At 38.9% G+C, this 14,009-nt stretch overlaps 1 protein-coding gene across 1 annotated transcript in view; it reads left to right on the top strand.

Moving 5' to 3' along the window:
- LOC130909239 (receptor-type tyrosine-protein phosphatase epsilon-like) overlaps positions 1-14,009 on the top strand; it is an 85,804-nt gene that overhangs the window by 25,615 nt on the left and 46,180 nt on the right. Inside the window, exon 2 of the mRNA XM_057825466.1 lies at positions 11,875-12,020. The gene's annotated coding sequence lies outside the window, so the exon portion shown is untranslated. The remainder of the gene's footprint in view (positions 1-11,874; positions 12,021-14,009) is intronic.

Raw genomic sequence — 14,009 nt, 5'->3', positions numbered from 1 at the left:
GATGATCACTCAGCACAGACCTTTCAGGGCTAAAACAACGTTGTATATTCTCTCTGGCCAAGATAACAAAACAAATCTTACCGTGTGTGCAAGCTGGAGTGGCTAGAGACAACACCGGTGAGTTGGGGGGGGGGGGGCACAGCACGTCACAAGTGAAACAACCAGATACTGCTACAATGCAGGCTAACTACCCATAAATGTCACACATGTGACGGAAGCTCGTTCGTTGACGAAATATTTTCGTTATCGTAATCGGTGACTAAAACAACACTGTCGACAGAACAACCTTCCCAGTTGTTTATGGTTTTATAAGTTACCGCCAATGCTGAAACACAGGCGTGGAGCGCCCTCTTGCTTTTTAGTGTGAAAATACCATGTGAAATAAGATAATAATGTGGTAATAATTTCACACATAAATTGATCCAGAGTCAAGGGCGTAGGTTTGGTCTCAAGATTGGTAGGGACGATATAACATATCAGGATATCCAAGGACTGATCTACATCTGAGGCATACTAGCTTTCCCCAAGACTCGAACCAAAGTACTCTCATGAAATTCTGATGTGTGATTTCATTTCAGATTTTTTTCTTGTGTCAGTTAATGTTCATGTTAAATAAAGGGACTTGGATTCTTAACCCACCGCGTTGCATTACAGTAATGCACATAATGCAAACAATGATCCAAATGAGGGACGGCTAGCTTGACTTCGTTATTCCTTGTGGAGGCTGTCCTGACCGGAGTAGTTTTGCAGGTTAGCAGGTTCACACAGTTTAATGCTATGCTAACTCTGATGCAGGTTGGACTTTCAGTAGCAAAATTAGTGGTGTTTCCCCCACCTCCACAACATTGACGTCTTTTAACACTACACGCAGAAGCTGCTGCTGGCCAAAAAAACTTCTAATATTCCTCCCCTTCGAAGGGGGCAGAGGAGGCGGCATGTTGTCGACACGAATCTGTCGGGGCTGTGTGTGTTTGGGGGGTTGGGGGGGCGGCAGGGGCAAGTCATCCGCCAACCAAACGTGCGTTTTGAGGGGGGGAAATGGATGGATTGGCACATTCAGCATGTAAAAAGGATACCGTAATTTCCCGAATATAAGGCGCACCCGTGTATAATGCGCACCCCAAATTTACTTGTAAAATCTAGGGGAAATTATTGTGCCCGTTTATAACGCACACCCTAATTTTGGCACCAATAAATAGAAGAATACAAGAAAACAGAGCTCGTGTACAGATACAGAAATGTCATTTTACTGACTGTTGAAACACAGCACAAGCATAGCACATTGGTAGCTCAAAACATTACCATAAACTGACAATATTTACGGTAATAATATGATTTGACAACTTTTCCGACTTACCAAAATGTAGGAGAAAACAAAACAGATGTGACTTTTCTATTAAAGGCTGCTATAACTTGCTCGTTTCATCATGATGAATAAATGTTTCTTCCATGGATTGATACTGTAAAATGAAAGTGAGAACCTAAGTCGGAAATCCGAGAGAGCTCATCGCTGTCGACACGACAGAAACAATAGGAACTATTGTTATTTGGGTTTGAGTTTCCCGAGGGACAGATATAGTTGACGGACACACACAGGAAGTCTGTGTTGTTACATTTGTTATGGTCCGAGTTGCGGAGCTGCAATAAACGTTGACTTAAATGAGTTCAAGAAACTTAATTCTGTGCTTTATGAAAAGCAGAATTTAACACAGACGAAATCATTTGGCCGATTAAAGTGAAGTATTACCGAAACAAAATGGTGACGTCACGTACCGTAACGGTCGGCAACGGGTCGCCGCATACGTTTCTTCAACACAACGTGGGCGTGTCAAAAAAAAAAAACAACAACTTTATGTTCATGTAATATATATACAGTATATATATATATATATATATATTTCGGTCTCCATCCATGTACCCGTTTATAATGCGCACCATGATTTTACAAGTTGATTTTGGGGGAAAAAAGTGCGCGTTATATTCGGGAAATTACGGGAAATGTAAATCTGAACATAATGAAAATAATTAGCTTAATAATAGTAGGGTAAATTCCATTCTTACAACATATGGGAAGACAATCTAAATTACATATATAACTGAACTCATTACAAAATGCAAACAAGGTTGCTTAAAAGTTGGTGGGGACAATTTGAGCATCCTGAAAAGATGGTAGTGTTATGTCCCTACCGTCCCTATGCAAACCTATACCCTTGTCCAGAGTATAAGTTGCACCCCCGAGAAATGAAATTTATTGTCTGAAAAATACGGTACATAAAATGACACAGCAGGCCAGATGGGGCCCCCGGGCTTTAAGTTTGACACCTGTGGATTAAAACATGAGACTGTACCGACTGGCCGATTAATCAACAAGATAATCGCCAGAATAATTACTTCTAAAAAATATGAGGTAGCTGAGGTAGTCCATGTGAAAATCTGTTAGCTTGTCTTTCTATGTTTCTCACATTACTCATGACAAAAATTCCTGAAAATGCAATTCCGGTCACATGTAGAGCCCTACTTTTCGTCACCACTTGGGATTTGTCCTCTGATGCTGCGTTGTGAGCTGTTTGTGGTATTTTCAGAGCAGGGTTCAAAGAGCGCTTTGTAAACACGGAGATGGACGACTCGACGGCTCCTAGGGGACAAGTGACAGCGCTTCCTCTTACTCCAGCACTTTGTGTGCGCGCGTGTGTTTGTGTTTGTCGCAGTTTATCTCTATAAACGGATTTGCCAGGGCACTCACAGATCTTCGTTTGATGAACTAATCTGATTGACCAGCACAACCTGAGAGTGAAGAGGAAGTCCAAGTGCGTGCGTTTGCGCGTAACCTCGGTGTCACGTCCGTCTTCGGCGGAGCTCGCATAGCCAGCAGCTTTTTGAAATTTTTGGACCGCACATGAAATACCCCACCGCTCTCTTCCGCAGCACCTCCAAAACCTGTAAACCACATGTGTTACCATGGCAACCAGATGTTTATTCACTGCTTTGATCACGGCTAAAATGAAAAAGCAGGGGCTCGATTGAAGCGGAAAACGATACTTTCTCGGTGTGATTTTGACTTTTGTTTTCTGCAAAGTTTATTTCAGTACAGTAAATGCAAATATAGATTGAAATATCCTAATTAGGGGTGGGAACCTCACTATATGATCACGATGGTCTCACGATATGACGATACAACAATTATTAATTCATGAGTCAGGAAATCGTTTTAGGATATTATACAAAACAACTAAAAAACAGGGAAAACAAGCTATTTTCATCCTTCTGCTTTGAATTGGAAGTTTATAGGTCTATTCCTGTTGATTTGAAGAATACATTAAGAATGTCCCCAAATGAATAGGAAATGACTCAAAATAAACAGGAAGGAACCTGTCATTGCTTTAAAATGAACAGAAAGTAACCTGTAAATGCTCACAAAAGACTGGCTGTGAAAGTGATCTCGCATAGATACTATTCTAACGGAAAATATTGGTAGCAATTCTTGGTGGGAGCATTTCAATAACCTTCTGGACTACAAATTATCGTTATATATCACCTTTTTGATATATTGTCACATCAATAATCCCTTTACCGCTGGACAGTGGGGTTTAGTACAAATGTGAAGAGAGCTAGTAAAAACGGGGCCTCCGAGGTGAACATCAAGTGAGTGGGGGTCCTAGGCAGAGGTGGGTAGAGTAGCCAAAAATTTTACCCAAGTAAATAATATTACTCAAAACAATATTACTAAAGAAAAGTAGTCATCCGAAAAATGTACTCGGGTACAAGTAAAAATGTGTTTGGTGAAAAGAATACTCAAGTAATGAGTAACATTGTAAGTAACTGCTTACATTATTGTTTTTTGTTTTTTAAACAATGGTATTTTTTTCTCAGCCGTTATCTACAGTGCGGCAAATAAGTATTTAGTCAACCACCAATTGTGCAAGTTCTCCGACTTGAAAAGATTAGAGAGGCCTGTAATTGTCAACATGGGTAAACCTCAACCATGAGAAACAGAATGTAGGGGAAAAAACAGAAAATCACATTGTTTGATTTTTAAAGAATTTATTTCCAAATTTTAGTGGAAAATAAGTATTTGGTCACCGACAAACAAGCAAGATTTCTGGCTGTCAAAGAGGTCTAACTTCTAACGAGGCTCCACTCGTTACCTGTATTAGTAGAACCTGTTTTAACTCATTATCGATATAAAAGACACCTGTCCACAACTTCAGTCAGCCACACTCCAAACTCCACTACAGCCAAGACCAAAGAGCTGTCGAAGGACACCAGAGACAAAATTGTAGACCTGCACCAGGCTGGGAAGACTGAATCTGCAATAGGTAAAACGCTTGGTGTAAAGAAATCAACTGTGGGAGCAATTATTAGAAAATGGAAGACATACAAGACCACTGATAATCTCCCTCGATCTGAGGCTCCATGCAAGATCTCACACCATGGCATCAAAATGATAACAAGAACGGTGAGCAAAAATCCCAGATCCACACGGGGGGACCTAGTGAATGACTTACAGAGAGCTGGGACCACAGTAACAAAGGCTGCTATCAAGTAACTCAATGCGCCGTCAGGGACTCAAATCCTGCACTGCCAGAAGTGTCCCCCTGCTGAAGCCAGTACACGTCCAGGCCCGTCTGCGGTTCGCTAGAGAGCATTTGGATGATCCAGAAGAGGACTGGGAGAATGTGTTATGGTCAGATGAAACCAAAATAGAACTTTTTGGTAGAAACACAGGTTCTCGTGTTTGGAGGAGAAAGAATATTGAATTGCATCCGAAGAACACCATACCCACTGTGAAGCATGGAGATGGAAACATCATTCTTTGGGGCTGTTTTTCTGCAGAGGGATCAGGACGACTGATGTGTGTAAAGGAAAGACTGAATGGGGCCATGTATTGAGAGATTTTGAGTGAAAATCTCCTTCCATCAGCAAGGGCATTGAAGATGAGATGTGGCTGGGTCTTTCATCATGACAATGATACCAAACACGGAGCCAGGGCAACAAAGGAGTGGCTTCGTAAGAAGCATTTTAAGGTCCTGGAGTGGCCTAGCCAGTTTCCAGATCTCAACCCCATAGAAAATCTGTGGAGGGAGTCGAAAGTCGGTGTTGTGATGGTTTATTTTAAAAGTGTTTGCATTTAGATTTATTGATTAGGGTGGATACACTGCCCTCTGGTCTGCCTCATTTCACATGGCTGAATCCAACTGCTCCCTGTTAAGACCAACGTCAGCTGAGTTATGTTTGAGCTAATGTTTTTGTATACATTCATAATTTAGTTTTAGGCATATTTAGTTGTTTTTTGTGGGGATATGTGTCTGAACCATTTGTTAAGAGCATTGTAAAAAAAAAAAAAAAAAAAAAATGTTACCTTTTTTATAGCATTTAAGCTAGCGGACTTTTGCTATGTAAGTTAGCCAATTGTTCTTTTGTTGTACTTGGTTTTTAATTTTTTTTTTTTAATACTGTTTGAGGCTCAGCACAGGTTTTTTAATTTTTCATGTTCCTTATCCGATTACTCGATTCTTCGAACTAACTAGTTCATCGATTAATCGACTACTAAAATAATCGATACCTGCAGCCCTACTTCATACTACTATTATGAAATTAAAAGGATCATATCTCCGGTTTTCTTTGGTCAATCGGTGCCAAATATAAACTGGGAGAGAAGTTAAAATCAGTGCTTTCGACTCATGTTGAGGGCAGCGCTCTATGTTAAATACTTTATTTTTTACGGTCCTTTAAAGACGCCATGTGATTGAACAGGCTGGCGTGATCATATAACGGCAAGCTTGAGTCTGATTGGTATAATGGAGTCATGTGATTATTGTTACGACGTCTCATTGGTGGAATTGGTGGAGCTACTGTGGGCATTGCTGGCATAAAAGTATGTAGAATAAAGAGGAAACATGTATGCGTTTCTCTTCGACCCTCCCCATGCCTAACCATGCCCTCTTCACCCCCACAAACACTCAAAAACTATACTGCAGCTCTGCGCATCATAGTACTGGCGGAAAACACAGACAAGACTGAAAAAACTGTTTCTGCTCTTGCACTCCTCTTTAATAGAAAGTGCTGTATTTTAATCCAAAACAACTGTTGTGTTTGATAGAACAATATGTCTATATGTTGCCATAGCAGATTCATGGCGCATTAAGCCCCCAAACTATTTGTAACTTGCCCGTTTTACACTGAAAACCCCTGTTTCCAGACATCGCGCAACCGCTCTTGTTTACCTAGCCATAAAACGAAGATAATTATATTAAATATTCAAAATGTTAGTTTAGAATCATTAATTGATGTCTAATATTTCATTTAAAAAATATATATTTATATTTACTCGGATATTTTAAACTTTTAAACAAATGACGTCACAATGAAAAAAATGGCGTCTGTAAAAAAGTCACAGATATCTACCTCATAACTCTAGTATAATTATTTTTTTGTATGTTATCGTCGCATTTTCTCCGATATGTTAGATGATAAGTAATAGATCCAAACAAAGAAAAATTGAAGAAAAAAAAAAGTTTAATAGGGTAAATATATGAAAAAAGAAAATCTCGACCACTCCTTGTTTTTTGCGATTTATTTGTCGCGACCCTTGTTATATTACCATGTCTCACCCATAAAATCCCCCAAAAATCCAGCTGTGGCCATTCACAGCTGTGTCTTGACGCTCGGTGATACATGCTACGTAGAGTTTTTTGATCGAAACAAGGTAAGTACGCTATAATATTTCGTTAAAGTCATGGCGTCTGTAATTCTGCTCTCGCGTACTCTCACCACCAAATAGGGTTTTGCTGTTTAAATTTTTTTTTTTTTTTTTTTTTAAATGCCCTCCTGTTCAAAATTTTTCTTCCCCCGGAAAATTGAAATTTTAATCTTTTCAATGATGTATCACACAGGCATATAGGACAATTTTGAAATTTGGCCAAATTGGGGAGCAGAACTTCAAGTCACCTGAGTGTTTTCAACAATTCTGTTTGACCCCCACCCCACTCGCCCAACCACGCTCCTGTTACGGCCGCGAACCGGGCCCCCTAGAGGCCTGAGCCTGGGTGTCGCCGCATCCGCAACACCCCCCTAAATTCCGCCCCTGCCGCTAGATTATTTTGTTGCCTGAAACCCTTAATTCAGTTACTGCCGTTGACAGTTGTAGACATCAAATTCATTTCAATTGGAAAGGCTGGCAGTGCGTGATCATGTGTCATTGCCGTTGAGGGAAATAGTCTATCGCTGCCAGCCCTACCAGTCCAAATGGATTGGATGTCTATCACCATCAATGGGAGCCAAGATGTTATTTTACCTTATTCTGATAGAATAACAATATTTACCCCATTGCTAGTGCATATTTAGGGGAAAAATGCCTAATAAATACCATGGCAACATTTGAGTCTCCCATCCTAGTGGTCAGCTATAATGACATTCAAAAAAATGACCTCTGGAACACACGAGATCCTCTTATATTTCACTCCATGTGCTTCTATCCCACGTTTTGTAATGAGGCTTTGTCTGATGACCTCTTTCTCAGAGAAGCAACACATACGGCAGATTTCGCACATTCATCTATCACCGCAGCCTAGAGAGAGAAAGCGAGAACACCCCCCGCCCACTCCTCTGTAATCCACCTCTCCTGCGCCAGCGCGTCTCCATGGCGACCGCTCGCCACGCTCTCCGCCACCTCTTTTTTTATTTTATTTTTTTGACAGGTGTAATCGGGGAGGCAAGATTTGCTGGCTATGTTTTTAACGACTTCAAAAGTTTGCAGTTTTTGTCTGTCTTTTTTTTTCTTTTATCAAGGTGCATAAATTGAACCCCTCCTCCTACCACATCCCGAGGGGACGCTGGGATTATAGATCAGATGGCGACCAATTCTGGAACATAAACAGACTTCCGGGATCAGGTTAAATATGATGATAATGAAGCAGAGGGAGGCTTTATGTGGAACTAGGCTACAAATCTGGGATGATTTTGTTATTACTTTATGCGGGGGAAACAAAAAACAAACTTGGTGAACTTTTCAGGCTCATTTGATTGTCGCCTCTTCGCCGCATTTGCGTCGTGTGACCGTCATCGGCGTTTTATGACGCTCCCCTTGGAGCTAAACGACATAATTATGCAGCAACTGCAACCCACAGTTGACTCCCAAAGGCATTCTCTTCTTCTCGCCGCAGTTCTCTTAAAAAAACCAGAACTGTCAGTGAATGATTGTTTCAGCACGATTGACGGCAGTAGATGTTCACTCCACTGCCAACCCTCCCATTTCAAACAGATTGGACGTATATCGCCATCAACGGCAGCGAATTAGTTTATATTTGAGCAAACAGCAAAAAAACATATTTAAAAAGCCTTTTATTTCATGTTTTGACGGCTGACCATTGCCATCCATTTTTCTGCTGCTCTTGTTCTTTGGGGAAACCATGCTGCACAACCAACCATCACATGCGACTGATCTATAAAATGTTAGGTGTAAACAATGAACCATGACGACAATTTCACCAATTGTTCAATATAAAAAATGTTTTTCTTTATCAAAGGGTAATAAGTTGTTATTGTTATACATTACACCATGTTAAAGAAAATAATACAATTTTGTTCCTGTCTTGTAATCTTTTTATATGTGTTGCTTGGGTCCAAACTAAATGAAAAATGCCTCTAAAAAGGTACAGGTTTGGTTTTGCTAAAATTAGAGGCTATATTCAAAATTTGAGATAAGCGGGAACGTAATTTCTTTGTGTTTCAGGTCAAGCAGTCTATAAAATAAGAAATATGTACACACACAGGCATATATACATATATATGTATATATATATATATATATATATATATATATAAGCATTAGAAATTACAACAGTAAAGAAAAGTGGAAAATAGAATTTAAAAGTCGTGACCTCCAACTTTTGGGGAAACAAAAGTGTTTTTATATGTCAATGCGATGAAACAAACTAGGATGTGCCATTTAGAACTTGGGGACAAACTATGTTTTATATATATATATATATATATATATATATATATATATATATATATATATATATGTGTGTATGTGTGTGTGTGTGTGTATAGATATATGTATATATATATGTGTGTATAGATGTATGTGTGTGTGTATATATGTTAATAACCCCTATGTTATTACTAGGGTTGTTCTGAATCTTCCGATCATGTTTTTTTGCTCCCGATCCGATCCCGATCGTTTTAGTTTGAGTATCTGCCGATCCCGATATTTCCCGATCCGATTGTTTTTTGTTTTGTTTTTTTGCTCCCGATTCAATTCCAATCATTCCCGATAATTTTTCTCGATCATATACATTTTGGCAATGCATTAAGAAAAAAATGAATAAAACTCGGACGAATACATACATTCAACATACAGTACATAAGTACTGTATTTGTTTATTATGACAATAAATCTTCAAGATGGCATTTACATTATTAACATTCTGTCTGTGAGAGTGATCCACGGATAGAAAGACTTGTCATTCTTGAAGGATAAATGTGACTTTGTATATTGTGACTAAATATTGCCATCTAGTGTATCTGTTGAGCTTTCAGTAAATAATACTGTAGCCATGGCCAAATGCATGATGGGAAGTGCAACCTTGACTGTGCGTAGTGCTACCAATTGATATATCTTCTCTGCGTTGGGAAATAACCTAGGGTGTTAAGGAAAAGATCAAGTAATACCTTGCTTCGCCACATTTCTTCCCACGATATTTCTAATCGTAGGGAGAGGGATTGTAAGGCTTTAACCAATTAAAAAAAGGCTCCAAAGGCTGCCAAAATTCACTCTACTCATTACACGCTGCCTTTTAGCTCTCTGTATAGGTAAAACGGCGTCATTAGAGATTGAGCGTGACAATGCATGAGTGGGTTGTGCAGCGCATGCATTAATCGCGTTAAATATTTCAACGTGATTCATTTTTGAAAAAATTTATAACGGCGGTTCCGTTATCGAGATAAATTTGATAACCCTACCTTAATCCTAAACTAAAGACTCTGGATAAGTGTAACATATTATGTCTGTAACACTAAATACAATTAGAACACGATTTAATTAAAAAAAGATATATGTATTAAAAAAAGGCATGTCCGATATTTTTTTGCCGATTCCGATACTTTGAAAATGACGTGATCGGACCCGATCGATCGGGATCGGGACATCTTTACTTATAACGGATGTCATTTTGTGCCATCCGGCAAATTATCTCGATGTAAGCGATCCGATACTTTGAAAATGATGTGATCGGACCCGATCGATCGGGTACCACAGGTAGGTGAATCAAGGAAATCTAGACATTTTCTGGAAAAACAATATTCTTGTTGTGAAAAAAGAAAAACCTAAATCATCTTGCATTTCAATGTAAAAGTCGATTTCTCGTGCAAATGCTAACACAAACATGAAACTTTCACTCCACACTGGAAAGTTCCCTTCTGCGTAAAAGTTTACGTAGTTTTCAGTGTCGCCTTACTCCTCCGAATGTAAAACTAGCATTTACATATATGTTATAATGCAATGACATAATCAAAACTTGTAGTTAGATACGCGATTTTATCCATTTTCCCATCAATGTCGCAATTACCGCTGTCAGTTCCATTGAAAACCACTACAGCGCTGCTTGTGCTTGGAACTACCCACACCCTACAGCACAGGTGTCAAACCGATTCCAGAAAGGGCGAAGTGGGTGCAGGTTTGCTTTCCAACCAATGAATTGGACACTTTTTCACCAATCAGATCTTTTACATGTGCAATCAGTTCAGCTTTGTCAGGTGCTGCTTGTTTCAGTAGGAAGTTCATTGGTTAAACTCTCTGCACGGTATCGGTTAAAACAAAATCCAGCACCCACATGGCCCTTTCTGGAATCGGTTTGACACCTGTGCCCTACAGGAACCACGTGACCACCTGCGGCGACATCAAAGAGTGTCGCGACTCTCTTTATATGGCTCTGTCCCTTTTTGACATTAATGTGTAGTATGAGTGTTGCCCGTGCGTATTAATAAATATTAATTAACAAAAAAAAAGTTAAATTATACATTATAAAAATAATAATAATACAAAGAATTTTTTCAAAAGTGTGACAAATGAATATGGTGACTGGGATATTTAATGTAAAAAAAATACATATATATTTTTAATTTTTTTTTAAAAAGAAAAAAAAAGATCATGTAAATGATAAATGATCAAAGTAATTATGAATTTATTAATAAAAAATACAGCGCAGCCATGCATATTTAAAAATATACATAAATACAATAAAAATAATTAAAGCCAAATGTGAAAATCAGCAATATTTAAATAAAATTAATATGTTAAAAACTGTGATCTTTGGATATTTTGCCTTTGGAATTTTATGTAAAAATTAAATACAGTGATCCCTCAATCATTGCGGTTAATGGGGACCACAAGCAACCACGTAGAGTACCGCATATACAGTATATTTTCAATAAATGTATATAAAACCTTATAAATGCATGTTGTCATTAGTACAGAACATTAAAAAATAGTTTGAAATATGTAAATATTTCTAATATAAATAACATGAAAATAATGTGTAACTAACACGAAAACAATGAATGTCTTCCTTAGCTGGGTATTGTGAGAGAAGCTGGGTGAAACATCTTAGCCAATCAGCTTGCAAGATGCTCTTAGGGCGGGATGCTAGCCAATCAGAGAAGTGAATTTTGAGTTGTGCTGGCTCTTCCTGCCTTCTGCTAGTGTACAGGCAACTTTAGTGCTACATTTTCTCAATTTTGAATTTTGGTGGAATATTTATTTCAACTCCATGATTCACTGAGGGCGCGAAAGTTGAGCCGCAAAGTAGCGAGGGATTGCTGTAAATTAAAATTTGAAAAGTGTTTTTTTTTTCCCCTCCCTCTCAACTCAAGGTGGCGTGTGTCCCTTTAGGGTCTGCATAACTGCATCACCCGCTTCTTGGTGCCCAAGTTGACGGAAAACCATGTGACCAGCGGAAATCGTGTCGCGCCACATGACCAGGCTGCTATGGAAGTCACATTCGGCTCACTTTAACCGGGTAAGGCTGTTTTTTTCCCCGAGTCTACTTGAATAAACACCATTGTTTTTATGGTTCGTTTAATCTTTTAGCAAAAAGATGCAGAATTTTGAGGTGATAAAATCCTCCAAAGATCAGACTTTTGTTGTTTAGAGTAGTGGTTTTCAAAGTGTGGTAGAGGTACCATCACTGGTGCATGGGCTCCCTCTAGTGGTACGCAAAAGATTGACTGAATGAAATGGTCAAACATCCATCCATCCATTTTCAACACTGCTTATCCTTGTCTTTTTAAAGTGCATCAATCCAGTACAGTTGAGTTGAATAAATCCAAGCTACAAAAGATTCATAAGTAATGTTTGAAAACGGTTTCTTTTGAAATATTTGGGAACACCCTCTAAGTGTAAAGCTCCTTAAAGGAACACTTGGTAACTTTTCCGTTTTAGTCAATTTTAGCGATGCCGGTAGACAAAAGCGGTAGTGTTTTGCCTTAAGGAAGACTGCGTTTCCCATGAGGACCAGCGCACACCCGCATAGTGTTTTAAAATCACGATCCTCGCCTTCGGATTGATTAAACAACATTTCTGTTCCCAGCGGCTGTGTGAACGTTGAAAAGTAATAAGTTAATGAATCCAGTTCTGGCTAAACAATAGCATATGATGGTTAGCATGGCTTAGTGTGGCTAACCCCCTCACCACACCTAAATAGAGTTCGGTTTGGGGGTTGGGGGATCATGCCAGTTGGTGAAAGCCAGGCCAATGTTTATTCTGTATATCCTGGTAGACGCCCTTTCTTTTTCCTCCACAGACAAAACTTTTCATCTCTTTTGCTCTGCCATCTTTGCAGAATTTGCATCAACTTCTATCTTCACAATGAATGGGGAAAGAGGGAAGTCATTATCAGTACACTCCAACAACTGTACACAATGACAACCAGGGGGACAATCGCTCTTGCCAAAAATCCTGTTAACAGACAGAGATGCAAGCACGTAGACAGATTTTAAGAGGGGGCCAGGAGGGCTGTGCCTCCCCTGGTGGACGATAAGTTTCATTGCATGTAATTGACTTTATAATAATAATTATTATTATATTTATTAATTAATAATAATTTTATATACAGTGGTACCTCTACATACGAATTTAATTCGTTCCAGGACCTTGTTTGTAAGTCGAAATGGTCGTATGTCGAGCAGGATTTTCCCATAGGAATACATTATAATTCCATTAATTCGTTCCAAAGCCTAAAAACATATACTAAATTCTTAATAAATACTGCTGGCACTGTTACAAATGGCAATTAAACATAGAAAAACAAATAAGTTATAAATAAATAATTCAGAATAATATAATAATAAGAAGAATAATTAATAATTATTCCTGTAAATAATGTAACGAATCGGATTCTAATATGGCGGACACTTTTTACTGTCCCTGAACGCACCGCGAAGTGAGATAGGTCGGTGCGGTAGAGATAATACTTTCGTTTTCTTGAGAGCAGTCAACTGCTTAAGACAATGGGCGTTTTGTGTTGGATAAGTTCTTAAATTAATGATAAAAACGTGACGAAGCTGGCGATTTCCTTGGCAATGTTACCACAATGATAATTTTCACCTTAACTTATAAATAGTGGCGAACGGTGGTCGGAAGAGGACCACGGAGCTGTATTGTTGAGCCAGTTCAGGCTTTTTACTGTCCCTGAACGCACCGCGAAGTGAGATAGGTCGGTGCGGTAGAGATAATACTTTCGTTTTCTCGAGAGCAGTCAACTGCTTAATGGGCGTTTTGTGTTGGATAAGTTCTTAAATAAATGATAAAAACGTGACGAAGCTGGCGATTTCCTTGGCAATGTTACCACAATGATAATTTTCACCTTAACTTATAAATAGTGGCGAACGGTGGTCGGAAGAGGACCACGGAGCTGTATTGTTGAGCCAGTTCAGGGACACGCACCCCAAGCTCATATTTTTCTATAACTTGCATCTTCATTTCAAAGGTAAGCATCACTTTTTTCCTT

Source organism: Corythoichthys intestinalis, chromosome 21, assembly GCF_030265065.1.
Source record: "Corythoichthys intestinalis isolate RoL2023-P3 chromosome 21, ASM3026506v1, whole genome shotgun sequence".
NCBI classification, from domain to species: Eukaryota; Metazoa; Chordata; class Actinopteri; order Syngnathiformes; family Syngnathidae; genus Corythoichthys; species Corythoichthys intestinalis.
This window is presented reverse-complemented; position numbering and strand designations above follow the sequence as displayed.